Source organism: Fukomys damarensis, unplaced genomic scaffold, assembly GCF_012274545.1.
Source record: "Fukomys damarensis isolate Sample0158 unplaced genomic scaffold, DMR_v1.0_HiC HiC_scaffold_39, whole genome shotgun sequence".
Classification (NCBI taxonomy): Eukaryota; Metazoa; Chordata; class Mammalia; order Rodentia; family Bathyergidae; genus Fukomys; species Fukomys damarensis.
Genome location: NW_022900951.1, coordinates 89,872,331 through 89,883,361, shown reverse-complemented (window position 1 = coordinate 89,883,361; position 11,031 = coordinate 89,872,331).

Below are 11,031 nucleotides of genomic sequence, written 5' to 3'. Positions count from 1 at the left end.
TGCCCCGGCCCGCGGGGTCAGTAATTGGCAGAGCTCGAGAAGGGGAAGTACCTGGAAATGAGACAAGAGGGGCGCGGAAAGAAGGAGACCAAGCAAAGAGTTGTCAAGGTCTCATTTATTTGCAGATACAGGCAGTTTATAAAGGCAAAAACCGCAAAATTGTAAGAGGAAATAGTTAACCATAAACTTTGGGAGGAGAATGTAACAATAGTATAACACAATGTTTCAGGGTAATGACCTAGATCACTTCTTTACGTAAACCCGTTGTCATGGGTAACGACACAACTGTGTTGATGGGGTGATCAGCGGGTCAACATGGAAGCTGTTTGGTTTTTACTTAGGACAGGCTAGCAGCTTAGTCTACCACATGCTATCAAGAAATCAACCAAGAACAAATGTCGGCGGCAGGGTTGTGGGGAGAAAGGAACCCTCCTCCATTGTTGGTGGGAGTGCAGACTGGTGCAGCCACTATGGAAATCAATATGGAGATACCTCAAAGAACTGGGACTAGAAGTTCCATTTGACCCAGCCATTCCCCTGCTGGGTATCTTTCTAAAAGAATTGAAAGAATCATATCACAATTATATATGCACACCTATGTTTATAGTGGCACAGTTTGTAATAGCTAAAACTTGGAAGCAGCCCATTTACTGATCAGTTGGAGACTGGATAAAGAAGATGTGGTTTTTCTATAAAATGGAAAACTACTCAGCCACAAAGAATGAGAAATTAGAGTCATTCAGAGGAAAATTGATGCATATTGAACATATAGTCCTAAGTGAAATAAATAAGTCACACATGTATAAATATCCAATAGTTGCTCTTGTGTTAAAAACTATAATGGTACATAGATTCCAATGATATAATTGACAATGTGAAATAGGAAGAAAAGGGCTAAATGTGGGAAGTGGGAAGGGTAAGGGAAAGGTAATAAAGTAAAAGAAAAAAACATGATAAAATGGAAATAAAGTATTTGTAAATAGGGAAGGGAGGATGGGGTAAAGGGACCCTGAATCAAAATAGTTATAGGAAAGTGGGAAGGGTAGGGAAAAGGAAATAAGAGAAAAGAAAAATATGAGAATACAGAGAAATGGAAAAAAAGTTTTGTAAATAGGGGAGGGTGGAAGGGGTGAAGGGAGTGTAGGAGTATGGAGAAAAATGAGAACAAAGGTCTGTCACGTAAAGGTAAAAGATCCCAATGATAAATGTAACTGTACTGTATACCTAAAATATACCAGTAAACTCAATGAGAAAAAAAAGGTAAGGTGAATAAAAACAGCATGGTATGCAAAAATATAAAATAAAAAAGTGTGGATCAATGGAAAAGAAAAGAAGATGGAAAAACAATTCCCTTTTCATCCATCTACCTTATCTTTGACAGAGGGACCAATTCCTTTTACTGAAGAAATGATAGCCTCTTTGACAAATGGTGTTAGAAAAACTGGCTATTTGCCAAAAATTGAACCTAGATGTATATCTCTCAGCATGCACTAAACGAAAACCAAAATAGAACAAAGATCTAAGTATTAAAACAAAAATATTTAATCTATTGGAAGACAAAACAGGTAAAACTCCTGAAGACCTTAATGTAGACAAATACTTTCTGAACAGAACTCTGGTTGCAAAAGAACTAATACAACAAATCAACAAATTGTGTTACATCAAATTAAAATCTTCTACACATCAAAGGAATGCACTAATGGGGTGAGGAGAGAACTTACCAAAAGGGAAAATATTTTGCCAGGTACTTCTCAGAAAAAGGACTAATATCTAGAATATATAAAAAAGTAAAAAATATTAGACCCTTCAAATTTAACAACCTAATAAAAAAATGGCATCTGAAATGAAGACACTTCACAGATGAAGATGTATAAATGGCCAATGCATACATGAAAAAAATCCACAACATTACTAGCCATTTAAGAAATGCAAATAAAACATTGGTGAGATTCCATCATACCATAGAATGAATGGCTGTCATCAAGAAATCAACCAATCATAAATGCTGAAGTAGAAAAAAGGAAAAAGGGTTCCTTTATTTGGGTATGAGTCTGAATTGATATAACTATTATATAAATCAGTATGGAGATTCCTCAAAAATGTAAAACTAGAAATTTCATTTAACCCAGCTATTCATTGCCCTTTAGGTATCTTACAAATAGAGTTAAAGGCAGTGGGAAGGGTTACTCACACACTAGTTTTTATAGCAGCACAAATCATAATAGCTAAATAATGGAAGCAGCATATATGTCCATCAACAAAGGAGTAGATAAAGAAGATGTATTTATACACAATGGAGTACTACTCTGCCATAAAGAAAAATAAAGTCAAATCATTTTGTAGAAAAATGGATTCTCCTTGTGACCATAGGTTAAGTGAAGTATTTCAGACACACAGGCTTGAATTGTGCATGGTTTCTCTTTTATAAGAAGCTCAATTTCAAAAATCTCCATATATAAATAAAGTGCAAAATAAAAGACAATAGGAAAAAAACAGAGGGAAAAAAGTTAGTATAATCCAGCATGGACAATATTTATAAAAATGTACCCTGATTTAATATAACTATATTATGTAGTTTTTATGATTTGGGGCCTGTTAGACTGGGTGCTAATTTGTTTTTACAATAATTAGTAGGAATATACAAAATAAATAAATGAATCTGATGCTGGCAAAAATATTAATGGTGTAGAAGGGGAGGGGATTAAAAATAGATTTTACATGTGTTAGGTACATATACCAATTCCTCACAATGAATGTAATCATTATGAACTGAAATGATGTTCTAACAAAAAGATGAAGTTTAAAAATAAATCTGTCAAACATGAAGGAGGGTAGTTTGAGAGGAATTAAGGTCAATACATCTTTTCTTGTAATAGTTTTTAAAACTTCAAACATTCACCATAAATTAAAGTCATACTTTATGTGTCACCTACAAATGAAGATGAATATGAGAGTGTTATATTGACTACTCAAATACCACAAGTGGGCATTGACACTGATAATATGACTTCAAGAAATAAGAAACAACTCTAGATGAAGTCCATAAAACAGATGCAAACAGATAGCCAGGAGATTAAAATCTACATTGAATATTTACACAGCAGAATGAGCCAGTGCAAGGAGACAATTTCAGTTATAGAAGATAAGACTGCAAAAAGTGACCAGGAAAAGAAGTAAAATCTTAAAAATAGTAAGGGGCCATGAGAAATCAATCCAACAGCTGCTATACAATGCAAAGAAGAGCATACGACTGATCAGAGTCAATGAAGAAACAGAAAAGAGTGCAGAAGACATAAAAAACTGTTCACAGCAGTAATGGAAGAAAACTTCTGAAGTAGGGAAAACAACTTGACATCCAGATAAGTGAGGCACATAGGACTCCAACCAGCCTTGATAAAAAAAAAAATCTACAAATAGGCATATAACACTTAAGACTCCAGAGACCCAATAGAAGAACTAAATACTACTATCAGTTAGATAAAAGAAGCAAATCACATACAAAGGAAAATTATTAGAACCACAGCGGACATCTCAACACAAATCCCCAAGGCTTGAAGAGCTTGGAGTGATGTATTTCAGCCCTAAAGGAAAACAGCCTCCGGGCAATGCAGTTTGATGTACCCTGCAAAACTCTCTTTCAGAATTGTTGGAGAAATAAGATGCTTTCATGACAAAGTGCTCCTGAAGAACTTCATGAATACCAAACCAGCACTCCAAAAAATTTTAAACAATGTCCTAGGAAATGACAATGTACCAAACACTACTATGCCCAACTATAGAAAACAAATACTAAGGTACATGAAAAATCAAATAAGCACTAACAAAACAGTAGACCCCACTGTCACAAATAGATAGATCAACTAGACAGAAAATAAACAACAAAATATGAGAACTTAATCAAATTCTGGAACAAATGATTTTAACAGATGTTTACAGAGTGTTCCACCTCACAAAATCAGAATACACATTCTTTTCAGCTGCACATGAGTCGTGCTCCAAAATAGACACAATGCTCATTCTTAGAACATGTGTAAGTGCAAAGAAATTTAAGTGATACCCTGTATATTATCAGACCATAGTGTGATGAAACTGGAGATCAATAGCAAAAGAAACTGAAAGAATTTCATAAATATATGGAAATTGAACAATACACTTTATAACAAATGGGACACAAAGGAAATTAAAGAAGAAAACACAGTTCCTACAATTAAATGACAATGATAATACAATGTATAGGATTCCATGGGACAAAATGAAAGCAGTCTTACACAGGAAATACATAGCAGTGAATATACATATTATTAGGAGAACAGAGTAAGCTCAATTAAACAACCTGATGCAGAACCTCAAGCTTCTAGAAAAAGAAGCACAAGACAAACCAAAATCTCATACAAGAGTGGAAATTACAAAGATCAGAGCAAAAGTCAATGTAATGGAGGTTAAGAGAATGATAAATTTAAAAAGCCAAGAGATGGTTCATCTAAAGAATATACAAAATTGATAAACCTTTGCCAAACATATCAAAAAAAGAAAGAGGCCCAAGTCCATGCAATTAAGAATGAAAAGGATGAAATTACAGTGGACCCAGCAGAAATCCAGAGGATCATCAATACTACTTTGAGAACCTTTATGCCAATAAGATGGAAAATACAGAAGAAATGGACAGATTCCTAGATTTGTGTGAATTACCAAAGTTGAACAAAGAGGACCTAAAATTTCTAAACAACCCAATATCAATAAATGAAATTCAAAACATAATACGAAACTTACCAATTAAGAAAGCCCAGGCCCTTATGGCTGTACTGACGTATTCTACAAGACATTTAGAGAGTTACTACTGCCACTACTGTTTAAAATGTTCAATGAATTTGAAAGACAATCAATACTCGTAAATTCATTCATGGAATCAAGCATTACTTTGATTCCCAGGCAGAGAAAGACCCAACTGAAAAAGAGAACTTTAGGCCAGTCTCACTAACAAACACAGATGCAAAAATCCTTAATAAGATACTGGTAAATAGAATGCAGAAGATCAAGAAGATCACACAAGCTGACAAAAAAGGACTCATCCCAGGGATGAAGGGATGGTTTAACATATGCAAATCAATATGTGTAATACACTATATCAATAGAACCAAGGATAAAAATCATATGATCATCTCAATAGATTCTGAAAAATCATTAAAATAATCCAAAACACATTCGTGATAAAAACCTTACAGAAAATTGGAATAGATGGTCTCTACCTCAATCTAATAAAAGCCACCTATGAAAAACCAACAGTCAGTGTCATACTAAATGGTCAAAACTGAAATCCTTCACAGTAAAATCAGAAACAAGACAAGTATGTCCACTATCACTGCTCCTGTTCAGTATTAAATTATATTAAATTAAATCTAGACCTATATCTCTCACAATGAACTAAACTGAAATGGAAATGTATTAAAGAACTAAATATTGAAGCAGAAACATTAAACTGGCTGAAAGAGAGGGTAAATAGAAATTTTGAAGACATTGGCATGGGAAAATGTTTTATGAAAATAATCTCAGTTTCACATGAACTAGTACAAACTCTCAACAAGTCAGATCTCTTCTTACTTAAAAGCTTCTACACAGCAAGAGAAACCAACAACAGTGTGAAGAGAAAACCCACAATATGGGGAAAAACTTTCACCAACTCTTCCTCAGAAAAAGGTCTACTATCTAGAACATCTAAATAACTTAAAAAAAATCAGGCCTCTCAAATTTAAAGACCCAATCCAAAAGTGTGCATCTGAAATGAACAGATACTTGTCAGAAAAATAAATAGTAATAACAAATAAACATATGAAAAAATGTTCAGTATCACTGGTCATTCAAGAGTTGCAAATGAAAACAATGCAAAGATTTCACTTCACCCCAGAAAGAATGGTTGCTATCATGAAATCAACCAATAACAAATGCTGGTGGGGCTGAGGGGAAATAGGAACCCTGCTCTGCTGCTGATGTGAGTGTAGACTTGTGCAACCACTGTGGAGATCAGTATGGAGATACCTCAAAGAACTAGGATTAGAAGTCCCATTTGATCCAGCAATCCCCCTGCTGGGTGTCTTCCCCAAGGAATTAAAAGAATCATACCTCAGTAATATATGTGCACCCATGTTCACAGCAGCACAATTTATAATTGTTAAAACTTGGAAACAACCCAACTACCTATCAGTGGGAGAATGAATAAAGAAAATGTTTGTTTATTTTATATAAAATGGAATACTATTCAGCCATAAAGAAGGAAAAACTAGACATTTATAGCTAAATGGATGCACATTGTGGTGATACTCTTAAGTGAGAAATATAGGACACATATGTGTAAATATCAAATAGTTTCTCTAGTATGAGATACTGAAAGTCTAAATAAGGGCTAAAAGGTATAATAGATAATGTGAAACAGGAAGAAAAGGGAGAAATGGGAAGGGAAATGGAGAGGTAGGGTAAAGGAAAGAAGAAAAGATAATTAACATGAGAAAATGAAAAAAGAGGAAACAGAGTCTTTGTAGATAGGGAGGGAGAGAGCAGTTGAAGGAGGGCATGGGGATGGGGAAAAATTAAGAACCAAGATTGATTATGTAAAGGTACAAATTCCCAACAATGAATGTCCTTATATGGTCTGCAGTAATTGTACCAATAAAATTATTTTTTAAAAAAACTGTAGCCACTTAATATAGTGGTCTTCTTTTTCATATTTGTTATGAACAATCTGTAAAAGAGATCAGGCTTTGCATTCAAACTCTACCACTTATGTATGTGACCATAGGACAACTGCTTAAACTCTATTAGGATCAGTTTCTTTATCTAAATAATGCAGATAATAATGTAGTACATGACCCTTGTAACAATAAAATGAAACAATATATGTAAAATGCTTAGTGCATTTTTGACTACATTAAATAATAAATGGCAGTTGTCATAATTAAGATAATATTATCACCAACATAAAGGTTTTGATTGATAAGCAAAATATGAGATATAAATACTGTGTGTTCAAATTTTCGCCAAATGTTTTCTTTCTATTCATTGGACACATTATTCCAATATTCTCAGCACTTTCTTAAGCCGTTCTGGTAGTCCTCTTTTGGGAGTGTCTTTACAAGATGTGATCAAAACTATGGTGAATGGTGCTGCTGACTGCCATCCAATGAAAATGCAGGCTCGTAAAAACATTACAATGAATTCTCACTCTTTGAAATGTCTAAAGCCATTATATTAGTATTAGTTACCTATTGTTATACACCAAATTACTCTAACACTTAGCATCTTAAAAATGGCAAACATAGATTATTGTGTGTCAGTTTTTGAGAATCAAGAATCTAGGATAGATTTAGCTGAGTGGTTTCAACTTGAATCCGACAAGGTGGTGACCAGGGAGACACACTGTAAATGAGCTGAATGGTCCTTTTATCATCAAACTTATGTTACCATTGCTAGGCAGTTTCAGTTCCTTGACATGTGCATTTTTCTCCTCTTCTCTCCTCCTCCTCCCTGTCCTGCCCCCTCTTTTGCTCCACTGATGGAACACAGGGCCTTGCACATGCTAGACAAGTGCTCTGTCACTGGACCACTGAACTCCATGTGGGTTTGTTTTATAGGGCTCTTCATGCAAAGCATGTGAGCGGGGGGTGGGGGGTGGTAGAGAAGAAAGCTGCACTTGTATAAAATGATTTCTGAAATGACATAACACCTTTTCTGATATAAACCATTGGTCACAAAATCTATCCTTTGTATAATATTGAGGGGAGACCACACAATTGCCCAAATTCTAAAAAGTATGGGTTGTTGCTGGGATCCATTTTAAAGCTGGTTAACAGCAATATTGATCGAATGTTCATACTTAAGTGAATTGTAAGGCAAACATGAAATTTTTGAGACATAAGAAATTATCACTCACAGCCTGCTATGAGGACATGGACTAACATTAATATAAATTTGATGTCATCCATTTTGTTAATGATTCATGACTCCAGTTTACTTAATAAATCATATTTAACTACCAGGAAGGTTTTTGCATGATCATAGAATATGATCTTCTTTCAAGGAACTAAAATTTGAAAAGATCTTTTAGATATACTATGTTTTCTACTAAATAATATTTGACTCTTTCTAAAGAAAATTATTTCTTCTAGTTACACTTAATTGCATTCTAAAGATGAAAAGAAGGCAATTTTTCTTTTTGAACCATGCAAACAGTAATAAACAGTTAAGATTTCAAAAGTAAAAATTAAGGAGGATTTTTGATTAGCATAAACCTTTTCAAGGATGATGCAAATAAGATGTGAAATGTCAATGTTCTTAATGCCAAAAATTTGAAGAACTACAACAGTACATTAAAATAATTGCAAAAGAAGATTTTAATCATCTAAAAATGTAATTCATTATTCAGATGATGTTAATGAGAATAAATTACCAAAATTAAACTGGGTAATCCATGCTTCACTCTTAAAAGACACAGTAAGAAAAACACTTATTTATAAGATGTATATAATTGAAGAAATTATTGCACAGGTTTTTAAAATTTAACTTTAATGTAGAATTTATTTTGTGTATTTCAAATTTGCTCTTGAATTCATTTATATTTTTAAAGTTAAAGATAATTTCTAGCTTTTGACTAATTTAATCTTTATCTTCTTTTCCCTCATGCTTGCTTTTGCATTTTGTACTCTTAATTTCCACACCTGTTCCACGAAGATATTTTCTGATACTTTCTCAAACAAAGTTATAAGTGACTGACAATTCAAAACAGCTACACACATTCACCTCTGAAGGCATCACTTACATAATTTGCCTATCACAATTTCTGATATCAGTGGGTTTTTAATACTTGTGCTTTTCTTTTTTGTAGCTTTGCTTTCACTGCTAATTAACTGTCAATGATAAAGAGAGCTAACTTTTTGCCAATTTGTCCCATTCTGAAATAGTTATATTTGCATTATCTAATTTGGTCATTACAACAAACATGTCAAAACACATGAGAATATATACATTCCTTATTTTCCAGATGAGAGGACATTTTTCAGAGAGAATTTAGACATAAAGTGTTTTCATTCCTGGGTCCATTTCCTTTTACTTTTTATTTATTTCCATCTGTTTTGCTGTTGTTGTTTAATGATGAAGGCTGACAATGTTGCCCAGGAGTGGGCTTGAACTTGTGATATTTTATCTTCAATTTTCTGATTAAAAGGAATTACAGATATGCACCAGGGATGCTTGCTCTGAATCCATTTGCTAATTTTCTGTCCCACGTCCTACTATTCAGAGAACTCCTATCCTATGCTACTTGAGAATTTTGCTTCTTCTTTGGCTCCTTTAAAGTCTCCATCTTCTATAAATTTGCAAAATCAACACAACACTATACAAGAATCAGTTTAACTGCAGACACAAAACAAAGCATTACATCCTGCAATGCAACATTTTCAGTCCCATTATTTTCCATGAAAATCACTACCTTGGTTTAAATATGAAATATCCTCCAAAGATTCATATATTGTGGACTTGATCCCTTGCACAACAGAGTTCATGTAGGCCCTAGAGAAATGACTGGGTCAGGAGAGTGCTAATCTCATAAATGGATTTATCCAATGATGAGTTCACAGCTGAATGAACTGCTGAAAGGTAGGATCAAGTTGGAGGAAGTAGGCTACTGGGAGTAAGACTTTGAAGGGTACATCTGGTTCCTGACCCCTTTCTGTCTGGTTCTCTTACCCTCTTTAGTTCCCAGCTGTTGCGTTATGAGCATCTTTGTTCCACCACACTGCTCTACCATGAACTTTCTGACTTACCACAGGCCAAAAGTCAATGCCAAAATACATTTTTCCTCCTTTAATTTGTTGCTTTCAAGTATTTAGTCACAGTGTTGAAAAGCTGACTGATAAAATCACTCAATAGATCAAATTCACCCAGGGCTAATAATCCCACTAACAGTGTGAATCATAGTCTATAATTTTAGCTCTTTCTTTTTCATTCAAGAAAGTCTACAGAAATGCCAATATATCAGACCCTGCTTGTTGTCCAACAAAACTAGTTATCCATTTATCAAAAGGTGGAAACATCCTTGCAGCTATTCCATTCCATATGGTTAATTCTAGAATATTAATACTATGTAAATAAATTTGATGTGTGTAACTACTGTGTGATCTATAATTTTTTTAAAAAAACTGGCTCTCCCTTTCCCTTAAAATTAAGATGCTATTGGTTGACCATCTGTTGCACATGAGAACCAGTTTTCACTTTGCTGATAAAGATAATTAACTTGGGCATAACTGAGAAAACTTTTATGCAAAGAACAAGATAGTAAATATTTTATGTTTCATGGGTCACATATGGTCTTTATTGTAATTAATATCTCCACACAAAAGCAGCCACAGGAAAAACCTAGGCAAGTGATGCAGCTGTGCTTCAAAAAAACCTTATTCAGTTGGAGGAGAAGAGTGATGATGAAAGGACCCAGAGTTGCAGCTGAATATTTCGGAAAATGTCTGATGTTCTATGGTACAGTAAGACAAATATGATTGGCAACATTTAGTTAAATGCTTTAAAATAGATAGTAGAGAGTATTTTGAATGTGCTAACATAAAGAAATGATAATCAAGCAACCTATTCAGAAAAACTACTGTCTCTCAGGAGCTATTCCAATTCCCCAACAAACGTTTCCTACTCTAAAAATGATAATTCTTCAAGGTTGTACATATATGAATTACCCTGATCTGATCATTATACATTATATATGTTTATTAAAATGTAATATTATACCAATAAAATATATAATGCGTAAGTTTCAGGTGGAAATTTATTAAAAATTTAATTATTTTATTTACTCAAAACACACAGTTGGAGGGCTAGATTTGACCCTATTGCTACTATTTACTGACTTCTGTTGGAAGGGATAGAGTAGCAAGATTAAAGAAGTTTCAGAATCTATGTCTATGGCCACAAGTATCTAAACTGATAGCTGTTTATTTATATGTTTGTGATACATAATTAATGCATTTATTGTAGGTAATT